The sequence below is a fragment of the Strix aluco genome, chromosome 2, assembly GCF_031877795.1.
Source record: "Strix aluco isolate bStrAlu1 chromosome 2, bStrAlu1.hap1, whole genome shotgun sequence".
In the NCBI taxonomy this organism is placed as follows: domain Eukaryota; kingdom Metazoa; phylum Chordata; class Aves; order Strigiformes; family Strigidae; genus Strix; species Strix aluco.
The window spans coordinates 21044687-21057145 of record NC_133932.1 but is presented as its reverse complement, the minus strand read 5'-3'; positions in this window follow the sequence as shown (position 1 = coordinate 21057145).

Here is a 12459-nt window from a genome sequence, read left to right as displayed (position 1 = left end):
TTGAAATTTCCCTTTTCACAATTTATGACTGTTGTCCCTTGTCCTCTCACTGTGCACTGCCGAGGGGAGCCTGACATCATCTCCACTATCCTTACTGTAGACTGTTTACATAGTATATAAAGAGGTGTCATCATAAGAAAATTACTGCAGGATGTGTATTATCCAGCATAAAGTGAAAGTACAGTAATTATTAGAAGTCAAAACCTGTAAGTAGCCTGCATTGTGCTCTTAAAGCCAGAGATATTATAGGCTGCAGGAAACAAAATTTATACATTCTGTTCATATAACATTACAGAGTAACAGAAATGTATACCTCAGAATTTGTAGGATGAGCTGAGGCACTTGCTGGTGGAGCCCAGCAATTGTCCCCTGAGGCCCAAGAACAGAGCTCAAGTCTCTGAGTAAGGGTTTCAGGTCTGCAGAATTCTTTCCTGACTGAGAGAGCTGCTATTTTCCAGGCATATGACCATGGTGGGAGGCTTTCCAGTCAGGCCTTAAGGATCATTGTCTCACTCCGTACTTCTACACCTTTATTTCCTGCTGAACGAACAGTTTTTTAGAAACTGTTCAACCTACTACTCCACATGTTGTAGCTTTAATGTGCAATACACAGAGAACCTCCTTATCTTGAAGTCCCTGGTTGATTGAAACATCTTTCATTGTTTTTTCTTTGCTTATCTACATATAAAGTTAAATCATCTTGTGCCCCAGAGGTATGATAGCTGAACAATACAAATATATGCAGCAGTACATAATTCAAGAAAGATATCCCAAAAGAGGAATAATTACAAATTAATTCTTTATTCTTGTCCTGTAGATGACTGATGTATAAGGTAGGTATAGGGTACTTTACTAATTAAGTGTAAGATGTTTCTGAAGTGTAATATGCCAGGATTACTTATGCAGAGTTGGCATATGTCATTGAGTAAATAATATCATACATATCAATGCAATTGTATATAAGGCTAACAATGCGCTGGCAAAGGATAATTCTCACTTTGCAAGCAATTATGTAAGGCCTTGGAACACCTACCCTTTAAAGAGGGAATGAACGTAAAAAATCGCCATTCCCAAACAGAAGGAATTGAAAGCATTCTGCTGCTTGGAAAAAGATATTCTTGTGTTAATGCTTTGGAATAGTGAACAACTATATGCATGAAAAAAGCAAACGTTACTGTAATCCTGGTAAATAGACCATAGAAATGAAACTTCAGAAAGTTGGCACAAGAAATACAAAAGATTCTTCTGGGCTATATTTTAACTTCTTATTAAGCAACAGAATTGATTAACTTTCTTTGAACAAATTATGTTCTATAATTTCAGTGTGAATAGATATTTGTAGGGGGCAGCTGGGATTAAAAGATGTAACAGATAATTGTTTTGCAAATTCATTGTATTAAGAGAAGGCTTCACAAAGGTTAATTGTTATTATCAAAAGGTGATAATTAGGCATTTATCACAGTTCAATGTACTTACAGGAATTTATCCTTACTCAGGATTATTAAAAAAAAAAACCCAACACATTCTTAAGATAAAAGGTGGATTCCCAGCACACAAATTTGCAGAACACTTATCATTCTACCTTCTAAAGAATTAATGGAAGGTGCATTTCCACTATCTTCATATTACTTAATACTACAGATGACTTCAAATGGCAGGACTTTTTCTTTTTTAAACATATATTTCTCCCAGACTTGAATCAAATAATTTCTTTTTCAGCCACCTGAAACAAAATTAAGCAAAAAATAAAGTGGTAGGCAGTAGCGGCTTCCTCTTCACCCACAGTATCCATGCTGAATAGAAAGAATGCTAAATTAGGAGAAAGTGTAGTGGTTTGAACCAGAAATGTCAGAACAACCCATACCATAGTATCTCATATAAAAAGGATTAGGGAATTTTCTTTGGAGGTGGAAAACAGTGGTTCAAGCCTGCTTGTAGAAGAGGGCACTGAACTTTAGTATTCCTCACTGTCCCTTATTATGTCATAAAACTTGATCTGCTGGTGAAGCCTTCTTTCCTTATTAAAACTATTTGATAAGCATAATCTAATTAAGCAGTTTTGTGACATCTAAACCCTATGTTTTCCTCTGATAAGACTATTAGCTAAAAACAGTTCCAGCCTTAAACTACAACATTCATTTATAAACACTAAGAAAAAAAAAAATCAATTCTGTAGAGAGATCTTACTTTTTTCAACATAAGATTTTTTAAGACTCTTTCTTCTCTTTCTTTTACACCCAACAGCTCAAATCATTGGGGCTGGTGCTATCTGTATCATACTGCTGCCTGAAGTTGAATTTTGGGGGTTAGGGGTTTTTTGGTGTGGTTCTTTTTTTGGTTGTTTTGTGTTTTTTCCCTTGAGTTGGGTGGGGGTTGGTTTTTTTAAATGAGTCAGCCATTTTAGGAAGAAAAGCAGAAGAAAACAGTTCCAATTCTTTTAGCATGGATAAAATATTCTCTAATTTAAAACCACCCATGTTTCTTTTAAAGCCAACTGAAGGATGAGCAGAAGAAAGGAGTGTGCCCCTGATGTTGGAAACACATAATTTTATCTGTTCAAATTTGGCAAGTTAAATGGCTTTCAAAACTCTGAGGTCATATATAGTCAGCAGACAACATGAAAAAAGCAACTCATTTTCAGAAGCCATCAACAGCATTAGACAAGCTTCAGCTCTCTGGGGAAGCTGTAGGCTGACACAGATTTGGAAAGAGGTGCAGGAACATGTATACCATCTTATGTTCTTGACTAGCCTGCCACTTCTGAACCCCCACAAGGCGTGGAAAAAGAGAATGCCTTACTTTAATAAAGGGCGGGAGGGATTGCAATGCAGACAGATGGAGAAAAAGAACTGAAGACATGTTGGTGTCAAAACCAGGTCTGGCTAGCCAAGGAGACAAAGCATGGCACAGGTGGCTGAGTAAGGAGCCAGCTGGGTAAAACACAGAAGGTGGGATTAATTTCACCTAGTTTTAGATGTCCATCTGTGGATTACTCACCCTTCTTTCAGAGGCAGGTGCTAGAATGCAATTCTATTGCTATATTTTATATGCCATCTGTGGGAGATCAGTTGCATCCTAGTTATTTATTTCCTTCTTTTGACTACACAAAGGAGCTCAGTGCTACTAGTTCAGAAGTGTCCACATTGCAAGTTTAGTTATATAGTCCTTCTTAAGCCTTTTGAGGAGACTGGGCAGAGAGCTAAGAGTTAAAATTAGAATTCTGACTCAGCAGAAGACCCAGACTGGGAGTTTAGGGCAATAAGAACAGGCTTGTTTGAGAGAGTGTCTGTCTTTTTTTTCTACTGCACAGCCTGAAATCAAATTCTCATTTCAGGATACTGAAAGTCAATAACAGCTATGTTGTGAACATGAAACTTGTTATTTAGTGGTAATATCAATCAAAAAGGCATCTTCAAGCAGGCACTCAAATTTAGAAGCACTTTTGATGTAATCTTCCTCTGTTTCAGCCCCTTATCTGTATGATGAGAGAGCAGTACTTCTTCATCTCACCCTGCAGGGAAGTGGAGCCACTTTGTTCATGTTTGTGGCCAGTAAATTTCAGGGGAAGTTTCCAAAACAGAGTTTGAAGAGGCTGTGATAAACAAGTCACTGAGCTATTTTTCAGATAGCAGTAGTCATCGTTAAATAAATGCTTTCCAGTGTGAACAGTGAACAAGAAAAGACTCCAGTAGGGAAAAAAAAATAGTAAACGATTGTATTAATGAAGCTTATCATAACATGTATGGGAAAATTTTTTTTTTCTTAATAAATTTTCAGCACCTCTCTCACCTTCTCCTTTTTCTGGGCCTAAGCTATTCATTGAAAAATCTGAATAAGCTCAGTGTCTACAGAAATTTTTCCAAGAAATTTACTAATAGAAGAAGTTTCATACAACTCTAACAATTCAAATTGTAAGAGTCTGCCACTAAGCCTTCTAAACAAGAATACAGATAAGAGGACTTTATGGATTGACAGTTGGATTAAGTAGAAAGATTCCTCCTTTCCCAGTTTCCTTGGTGTTGGGTGTTTTGGTACTAGATACGTATTGTTGTTAATAAATATTTTAAAAATAAGAAGTACATATTCAGTAAATTAATCTGGTTCTCCTTTCAGTCACACCTGCAATGCTGTATACCCTATTAGACAGAGGGTTAGACTGTTTCACAAACATCCAGAGGGCAGGGGCAGGTGCGTGGGGAAGAGTCACCTGTTACAGTGTATGAGAAACAGGAGAGATTTCATTGTGCTTGAAGCTTTCTTGTTCAGAAGATGAGTTACTTGAGTTCTATTTAAGTCACAAATAAAAACAAGTTAATGATCAAAACTTTAGAGGCCTTTTCCTCCAAATACTTAAAGGAGATACTCCTAATACCCTTCAGTTCTCCTGGCCACCTCTGCACTTGACCTGTCAACCAGCATTGAAGAGGGACAAGAGTAAAAAGACATAAAAGCATTTCTGATCTTTGGATCATTGTTGCACAGAAGCAACTCTTTCAGAAGCAAAAGGACCCCAGTTGGTATCATTGGCAGTACACTCCGAATAATTGGGTCAAGGTGTAGTCATCTACCCTTCACCTAAAACTATGTCGACTTCAGCCTCAACATATCTCTAGTTGCTTTTTGTGAACTCTGCAAAAGAGATTGACATAAAATAAATACTTACCACCTTCCTGCTCAGTGTTAAACTCCATCTACAGACTCTATAAGCAGTGAAAGTATTTGGTACTCTTAGCTCCTAGTCACCACTTATATGGAAAGGACTAACCTAACAGTTTCTTAAATGCCCCAAGGGTTACAAAAATCACATAGGTGAGAATAATTCAGTAATTTACCTTCACATCTCTGGGCTTACACCTAAGCAAAAAAAGAATAAGTAGTAAACTGTTTATGAATGCTAATAATTATATTTTATTGGGTTTTTTTCAAAAGAAACAGTATCTCTTTTGAGATTTTTGATATCAAACACAAACATCAATCCCAAGAATGATTCAGAGGAAGACTTTGTTGGTTCTATGTGATCAACTTAAGGAACTAAAACACAGTTTTAAGTGAGAAAAGGCCAAAGTTGGATTCTCCAAAAATACAAAAGATAGAGCTACCTAAAACTGTTTTCCATATGAAGTTTCCCAGACATGATCCCCCCACCCTTCTGCTGAAGGTTCAAAGAAGTCACACACCATGTGATGCCTAAGCTGTACTGTACAAGAAGATACCAACAACTTTCAGAAAAATATCATTTCCCCTCCTCTCTAATACAAGTCTCTATCAAGTACACTACATTCTCCATTAAGCAATTATTCTACACATTGTAGATCCACTTCAAGGGTTCTCTAACTTTTATATATAGAGTCAAACTGGCTTTATATAGCTAAATACATTGTTCTCAGAGACCTGAAGTTCAACCAGATTATCCAGTGTGCTAAAATTACTGAACAGCACAACTAAGCAACTCACCCTGCACTATTTCTTTAATTTATGGGCTGCAATTAGGACATGAACCAGCTGCACATATCTGTGTAACTTGACTAATTGCCAATACTCTTGAGGATCATGGAAGAACCTCATTATAAAGATCATTAAGAACAAAATCTATTGCATGTACTTAAAGGTAGATTTTCCTTCTGCCCCAGGCCTACATATTTCTTTTCTTTAACATTGGCCAAATTCTACTTGCTTCCATGCAATTTAATGTCTAGAGTTCCTGTGTGTATGACAGAAACCTTCACTGGATTTTGTAAAACTTTTGTCCTACAAATTTTGATCTGTGCTGCTATAAAGATACCTTCATTAATTTTACCTGACACATCTATTTTTTTCTTCTATTTACTAATAAAATTTGACAAGCAGCTGAGAGTTTCGAGGGATGGAGGCTTTTTTGTTTATGTACTGACATAAATCATGATAACAGACTGAAAGTGCAATATATACAGTAATTTCAGTTTTGCTAATATTGAAGTATGTATTTATACAGTTTATGCTACCACATGCAAAGACTCTTAACCAATCTTTATAAATGCCTCCACTATTCTCTTCTTGTTGTAGATACAAACATCAAAAGATATGGTGCACATTTAATTTACCTTTGATTTAATTAAGCAAGAAAATCAGGTTAGAAAGCCCATTTTCATAGGCATGGCTGCATGCTGTGTCTTGGTGCCAATATGCTAGGCTGGTACCAGGCTATGTGATGTACAAGGAAATACCATTTTCACAAACCTGGAAGGGCTCCTATAATGCCAAAGGATTAAAAAAAAAAAAAAAGAAAAAAAAAAAAAAAGGAGTGGGGAAGGGGAGGAGAAACTTCTTGAAGTGACCCAGTTAAAATTATGCTCTAAGGGAATGTTTAAAGCTTTGGATTGGATCATTTTGGAGGCAATTGCAGCAATTTAAAAAGTTACTGCTCACAACTTTTTTTAAACACCCCACTGCTAATCTGTGCTAGGGGATTACAAAACAACTTCACACCACTTCATTCAGAACTAGATGGGTTCACCCAGATCACTGTGACCTGAACTATCCCACTGACCTTGAGCTGTCATGGACTCAAGTGCCCATACAGTCCCCTAACACAGCTCAGCAGAGGGTGGGATTCATATCAGGTGGTGGACTTCTTCAATGGCTACACTAAATCTGCAAGAAAGCATTTATCTGTCCATTAAGATCAATGGATCTGACACTCCCTATCCTCAGGAACTAAAGTGGGCCTAAAAACTAATAGGAGGAGGAAATAAATCTGTGCTCCATATTTCCCTAAATTCCCTCCCTTCTCCACCCCACCCCCCTTTTTTTTTTTATTTATGCATACCATACCAATCATTTCAGTTAAGGTCATCTGGTGGTCTTCTAATCATCAAGCAAAGCAATGGAATAGCTGAGGATGTCCTTCAAGTGACTAGTAATGAGCTGATATCCAGGCAAATAATATAGCGTAAAGGATCTGTCCCATGACGGGCTTCTTATTGCTACCAAAGCTGTCACTTTTTCAAGACAAATTCTTCCAAACAAAAGATGAATAGGATTTGGCTTAATATTAAATTATCATGTTCCATTTTAGTCCTTCTGAAAACAAGAATATTCAAGAATATTAAATATGAAGATAATTTTTTCTGTTTTATCTGCAATTTCTCCTTTGTCTTCATGCTGTTTCTGGCAAGGCTATTAGCTCAGATACATTACTTTTTCTTTTTGGTACTTCAGATCACAAAGCCATATACAGCCAGTAATCCAGTCCAATTTGTTATCCTTTATTTAGTTTCATAAAATACATCTTGTGCATCGTTTATTTTATAATAGTGTGGTTTATTTATGCAAGAATGCTTCACTGAGGTTCAAAAATGTCAGTTAACAAAGCTGCAAGCCCACATTGGCATTCAAATGCTATAATTTTATTTCCATCTTCCTTTCAATTAAATAATATTGGCAAAAGCCCAAGGTACAGATCCACAGATCTCTAAGAGCTAGATCCTGCTTGCTTCACTCTCCAGCGGGTACTACCTAATGGAATTCATGGAGTTACTTTACCAAGAACAGTGGATGTTAATCAGCTATAGGGCATATAGACAAGACATGTCACTGCCTCAATTTTTACTCACGTTACTGACAACCACAGTACTTTTACTGCATCGATGGATGCTCCAACAGCCATCATAATTGTTTGTTTAAAGTACTTCATCAGAATCCCATTATAAAATACAGCAGCCTTCAGCAATAAATTATAAAAGGCCCAAAAAGGCATAAAAATTTTTCAAGGAATTTCAACCAAATGGTACCGCAAATATAATTTTATATCCTAAATTAATAATCTGTCATGCTTTTTTCTACTTTCACAAAACTGATTTCAGTTTTGCAATAGAAGTTAACAGTCTTGCATTGCAAATTTCAGTTCAGAAAAGGACTTTCAAGTAATTAAGACAAGGTTCATCTTCCTGAATTTTTTAAACTCTACCACTAAATTCATATACTTTCTATTCCCATGCCTATATCATACTTCCTTTCAACAAAGAGTGTGTATGTAAGCATGTGTGTGCTTGCAGAAATGAAATCTGATTTGACTTCAAGAAAATAGTCTGAGGTACAAAGCTTAAGTTCTTACATGTTGAACAGATAAAAATAAATCAAATCTTTTCCCTTTGCAGTACTTGGTAACACCTAACTTCTAGATTACTAATGTCACCAAAGTTTTCTGATGAACAGAGTAATCATATTAGTCAATAGTAATCATATTAATCAATTGTTACAATAAAGTGACTTTTTGTTAATGGGAAAACCCTGTGTTGCACTTACTAGCACACGGTCCGTAATAATTTTGAAAACAAATCAAGGAAAAGCTTTAATTATTTACTCAAATAGTCTCTGTGAAGTATAAGACAATTAAAGGTATTACAGAAGGAAGGCATTATCCTAACAACCACTCCCTGCCAATATATCTTTCTCCATTCCAATTAATAAGGTTACTAGTAATTCCTAAATTTTGTGAGAATGGACACCATAGAGATTTTCCTTAATAACTGGCCCGTGACAAACTTCCACTGTAAGATTATTATTGAAGTTGAGGCCTACAAAGTTCACTGCATCTAGGGGAAAAAAAAATTAATTCTGGTTTATTTTTCTACATCATTAGCTATCCCTCCATTCCTACCTCCTGTCCCTGAATCTTTTTAAAATGAATTTGTTAAAAAAATATTGTTTCATTTCAACTGTTGAGTTTAAATTTGAAATAGCATTTCCTAAGCTGAAGGGACCTGTAATTGTCTGGGGCAAGAACTGTTGATGGAGCATAGGGAAGGAACACACTGATCCCAAACAAGGGAAATCAACGTGAAGGATACACAGGTCCTGAAGTATTATAGAAAACGTCAGCCTTGATGTGCAAGCCACAGCACAAAAGAAGAGCATAAAAAGTAAGAGGAGGATTAAGAGGGATTTACTTGAAGAATCTGGTGCGGGGGAACCCTACCAAAAAATACAATCACCAGGTAACTCCCAAAACAAGACTTTGAAATTTGATTAAAACCAGATACTACTCCACTTAAAATTCAAAGACAGCAGGAATTTTTACACACACGTACACAAGATGATTGAGAACTCCGTGCCAGTGCACTGAGACCTCACAGTGAAAAGAAGTGAACCATCAGCATTAATATAGATGAAACTGCAAAGGTGATTTTATGAACAGCCTGTCACCAGCTGAAATTCAGTGCAGCAGCTAGTAGCTGCTTGAGATTTAGGATGCGCTGAAGTCCTGTAAGAGTCAACAAAGCATAAAGTGAGTACATTCTAGTGAAGTTAGGATGTGTTGACATCTGAAGACAGAGTGCATCTACATCAGAAACAGTTTCATTGTTTTCTCATGTATAGAAAAGCCACCTCCCTAGTTGCTCTTTGCTGAAGAAAGCTGATTTTTCCATCACAGATACTTAATTATTCAGCTAATAACAAGAAAATACTTAACACACATTGCCAATCTCAATACAAGAAGCCTTGTACTACTGGGTCATCCACGACCTTAAACTCCTTAAACACTGGATTTTTCTGCAGCCACTGCTACCTGTTTGCCCTTGCTGTAGCCATTTGTATAAAGAATCTACCATCAGGAAAAACAAGTGCCCTCTTTGATTAATGGTTTATTGCCTCATACATTCAGGAAGCTTTTTCTTCAGTAACAAGGCTTATTCATAGGCTTCTAGCTGTCTCTTCAGCAGTTACAGCATCTACTTTCCTAGGCCACTGAGAAATGTTAAACTAATAAAGCTTTGGCAATTATTTTTTGAAGAGAAATTTATATTGCATGGCTAGACAGCACTGCATTGTCAATGCCTGAGTGAACGGTGGGTTCTTCAGAGTTTCATTTAATCTTAAAATCACTTACTCTTTTAAATTTGTTTTTTCAGTTTTTCTCAGCCTTCTCTCTTCTATAGGTAGAAAATTAGCTTCTGGACTCCCTGAACACATTTTGTGCAGTAATCAATATACTGCCATACACTTACTTTCACAGTATTTATCTCTACAAATGATTGTTTTCGAAAAATACCCACGTTTTCTAAAGACTTGGGTTGCTTGCAGCAACGTGTTGCTAGCCTTCTGAATTTAAACAGAGGCTCAGCTGAATGCAGAAGGAAAAATATCTAGTTACCAAACTGCTCTTGCAGGTCTCCTCTCTTTGGGGGGTAGGCGGTGGGGACAACATGAGGGGGTGAGGGGCAGGTTAACAAAATTAGTATTTGAACACTATATTGTTTGACTAAAAAATTACTGACTGTCCCATTTTTTCCCAGCCATCTACCACCACTGAGATGTTGCCCTCAAGAAGCAACAACTTCATCTCCCCTATTTCATACAGGACAATGATCTCTGAAGTTTATAAGCCAATGTGTTCTTTACAAGTGGAACCCTGAACAACCATCAACACCTAAAAAGACAAACTTGGCATCAGTTGCTACAGTTCCTCATTTGCAAGCTGTTGGATTTAATTTTTACAGTCCTTTTCACTACAAAGCACATTTGACATTAGTTCTGAGAGATTTAACTTTCTAACAAGACAAGATGCGGTATCAACTCTTCTGATAAAACAACTTCATAATTGCTTAAAAGCTATTCCCTCCTCCCCTTTTATATACTTACCAACTCCCTTGGGTATTTGTAGTCACTTTAAGTTTCATTTTACCATAGAAATACAATTGCTTCAGATCTTATTGTCAAAACTCCAGGTATTTTTCCTTTGCATTATCCTAGTGAGTATATTCAAAAACGTTTGTGTAGATCCAGGATCTTCTCAAGAGAAAAGTTATATTTGTACTATAGAACAGTCTCATTTACAGTTTAGAGCATTTACAGTATGCAAAATGTTTAAAATTGGTCCATTAGAAAATAAAACCCACAAGCTGAGAGTAAGATACTCTGAAGATTACACTAACAAACATGATATACATAAATTCATAAGTAGAATTGTTTTCAGTGTTCATAACAAATATTTTGCCTCATTTTCCTGTCTTGAACCAATTGCAATATCAAGCCTTACTCTTCCTGATTTAAGCATACACATACAGACATGAGTGGATATGGTTAGTTTTATCCCAGTTTCTGCTCCACTGTTCACACTTGATGATAGAAGAAAGCTTTTCCACTTCAGCTTCTAGCTTAGTCCTCTTGCCAGAATTACCTGTACTTATTAGTTGTCCTTACTGCCTTACTTACTGAGGTCCCAGTGACTCTAGACTCTCTGGGGATGAGGGCAAAATCTGGTGGCAGCAGTAGGGAGCAAAGTTGCAGTAGGTGATCCTTGTCTTCAAAGACATAAAAAGCATGCAATCTACTCTTCAGGCTGCTGCCTACTCAAGCCAGCCTTAGTCAAATTCTTTTCCAGTGATCCCTGAAAATCAATATCTGCAAAAATTATCACATTAATGATAATATCTGCAGTGATAACATAGCTTAAACTTAGAGAAAATCCTGTCCCAGAATTGAAAGTTTATCTAACTTTCTTGATTACTTTTTCAAAGAATTTCATAACAAAAGTTTCCTCATACACAAAAAAAAAAAAAAGCAGAAAAAAATTCCTCTTTAAAACTCCTTCCTTCATACACTGCTTCTTTTCCTCTCTTATCAGAAGTTGGAGGGATGATACCAATCCATTTGCATAACGGATTTGATTTTTCAAGTGAAATGGAAACAAGTTACTACTACCTTTTTTTTCCAGGATGTTAGGAATACATGGAGAACTTAAATTTAACCACAAATACATGAGTTATTTCAGAGACTCAAAGCTCACCCGATTTCTTGCTTTTTGAATGAGATGATACATCATACTGCATAGTATCAAGTAACAGAACTATATTGTCAGCATAAGAAAAATTAAACATCTTAAAGACTTCTTTTTTTTGTTAGGGAATAAAAAACCTGCTTAAAAATTTGAATTAAGTGGTTCTTCTTTATTTAATAAGTTAAAAGCTAATAGCTGTTTTTAACCGACATTTTGGCAAAGGACAAATGAAACAAATTCAGTTCCTGTGCTTCTATTAGTCAAGTTAAGCCCTGCCAGCACCTCAGCAGAGGTGTCATCTGTTCTCACCAGGCAGAGAACACTGGTTGCAGCTGTTTCACCTTTAGTGCACAACCTACATAGCAGCACCACATATCTGCTAGACAGCAGTAGTTATGCTGTTGTAGTTAATCTGAAGCAAATGGATTTCTGATCATAACTGCAAGTTTACTTTTCCATTGTTCTCTATTTTCTTGTTGAAGATATTTACTGAGTAGGTACTAAACCGAACAGAAACCCAACAGGTCTCTGCTTTCAAATATTTAAAGCCTCTGTACAGGCTGGCCAGACTGTTAAAAGCAAATACCTGGCCTACATGCAGCAGTGTGCAATTCTGTTCTCCTATTCACTATTGTCAACCACTAGGTGGTAATGTTCACTCTGCAGACCTGTCAAAGGAGAACCTAAACCCTAGGTGACAT